Genomic DNA, 2,315 nt, shown 5'->3' with positions numbered 1-2,315 from the left:
TTGCGGTCGTTTGGGCCCAGCCCTTGCCGCCGCCCATCGGCTTAAGGCGGTCGGCAAGTGGTTAAATTTATATAATGGGGTGGAGCCCCAAACAGACAATCTGATTTGTTTCATTTTAATGCAGGTTATTGATGCCAAAGACCGCAAAGCTCACAAACTTGGTCATTGAGTAATTGAGTAATTGTGTGTTAGGGTTAGGAAAAGTGGGCGCAGCCAACACCAGCCAAATACATAATCGGGCAATGCTGGGTCATCAGTAGGCGGAGACAAATACAAATTTCACTGAGAAAATGTAAACTGCAGCAATTCTTACACTATTAATGGTAGGGTTCTCAAACTTTGCACAGTTGGTCACTGGGTGACTGAGATTAATATTCAGAAAAGTGGGTAGAGCCTACAAAAGCCATCCAAAATCCACCTATTAATGTTTAAGGGGAATATTTAATTGATGCCATTCTTGCACTGCTAATCACCTGTACCTGGTACAGTTGGCCATTGGGTGATTGGGGTTCAAATTCAGAAAAGGGTGGAGCCACAGCCAATCAGATTTATTTTATTTCAATGCAAATTATTGATGCCAAAGACCGCAAAGCTCACAAACTTGGTCATTAAGTAATTTTGTGCTAGGGTTAGAAAAAGTGGGCGGAGCCAGCACCAGCCAAATACATACCTGGGCAATGCTGAGTCTTCAGTGGGCGGAGACAAACACAAATTTCACTGGGAAAATTTAAACTGCAGCCATTCTTACACTATTAATTGTAGGGTTCTAAAACTTTGGGATTAATATAAAAACCAATCACAATTCACCTATTGATTTTCAAGGCAAATATTTAATTGCTGACATTTTTGCACTGTTAATGGCACAAGCCTTAAACCTGGTACAGTTGATCATTGGGTGACTGGGGTTAAATATTTAGAAAAGGGGTGGGGCCACAAACAGCGAATCAGATGTGTTTCATTTCAATGAAATTATTCATGCCAAAGACCACAAATCTCACAAACTTGGTCATTGACTATTGACAATTGTGTGTTAGGGTTAGAAAAAGTGGCCACAGCCAACAACAGCCAAATACATACCTGAGAAACATTAGGACATCAGTGGGTGGAGAAAAATACAAATTTAACTGCCAGAATGTAAACTGCAGCCATTCTTACACTGTCTGTCAATGGCAGAGTTCTTAAATTTTGCACAGTTGGTCACTGGGTGACTGGGATTAATATTCAGAAAAGTGGGTGGAGCCTACAAAAGCTAATCAAAATTCACCTATTGATTTTCAAAGGAGTGGAGCCACAGCCAATTAGATTTATTTAATTTCAATGCCAATTATTGATGTCAAAGACCGCAAAGCTCACAAACTAGGTCATAATTGAGTAATTGTGTGTTAGGATTAGAAAAAGTGGACAGAGCTAACACTAGCCAATTACATACCTGGGCAACGCCGGGCGACCAGCTAGTAATAAATAAGCTACAAATGTGTTATTGAAGTCACCTGCCAAGAAGCTGGGTAATGTGTATTTACTTGTTTTTTGCTTTTTTGATCACTATCTCACTAACCTTTCAGAAATAAAGATGACCGACGCTTTGACATATTTAATGACTTGTTGGCAATTTGTGCAAATTTGTATGGATCCTATAATTGGGCCAGTCAATAGCTGCATTTAACTGCTCTAATTTTAGCATTACGTGCATATCAGTGACTCTAAACAGAACTTGATGGCTAAAGTAAAATTAGTGTCAGAAGTGGGATTCGAACCCACGCCTCCAGAGGAGACTGCGACCTGAACGCAGCGCCTTAGACCGCTCGGCCATCCTGACTTCATTCATGTTAGTTGACTACGCTATTAAGATTTTTTCCATACATGCTGCTGAGTTGTGTTTTTGGGTAATGTGGCCTATTGTCGTAGGGGTATCTGCCTGCTAAATCAATCTAAAAAGAGGTTGTTGCGGAAAATGTATATTTTATTATGTTATAGCTGTATATTATATACATTAAACAACGCCTCTTCCTGCTCACAACGTCATGCGACTACACAACTGGTGCAAATGGAAAGTAAGTGATCACGGTACTTTGCGCGGAGTTGCCAGGGATCTGGAAGATACGATCCGCCTTACACGTCGCCTAACTATGCGCAATTGCCGCTGTTAAACGATGCTGACCATTAGCCCCCTGCTAATGGTCAGCATCGTTTAACAGGATTATGTTAAACAATGTTGCCTGACGTTGGGTAACATCGCCGCAAGTATCGCTGGGTGGGTATAAGGCTCAACACGGATTTCATTGTTCTGTTGTATAGTATGTTCCATTGTACCAAAA

General features: G+C 41.0%; 1 non-coding gene across 1 annotated transcript; it reads right to left on the bottom strand.

Moving 5' to 3' along the window:
• Positions 1-1,733: 1,733 nt before the first annotated feature.
• On the bottom strand, positions 1,734-1,816 carry TRNAL-CAG (transfer RNA leucine (anticodon CAG)). Its single transcript has one exon. It is a non-coding gene; the product is annotated as a tRNA-Leu (tRNA).
• Between the last annotated feature and the right edge of the window lie 499 nt (positions 1,817-2,315).

This window comes from Hyperolius riggenbachi, chromosome 6, assembly GCF_040937935.1.
Source record: "Hyperolius riggenbachi isolate aHypRig1 chromosome 6, aHypRig1.pri, whole genome shotgun sequence".
NCBI lineage: Eukaryota > Metazoa > Chordata > Amphibia > Anura > Hyperoliidae > Hyperolius > Hyperolius riggenbachi.
This window is presented reverse-complemented; position numbering and strand designations above follow the sequence as displayed.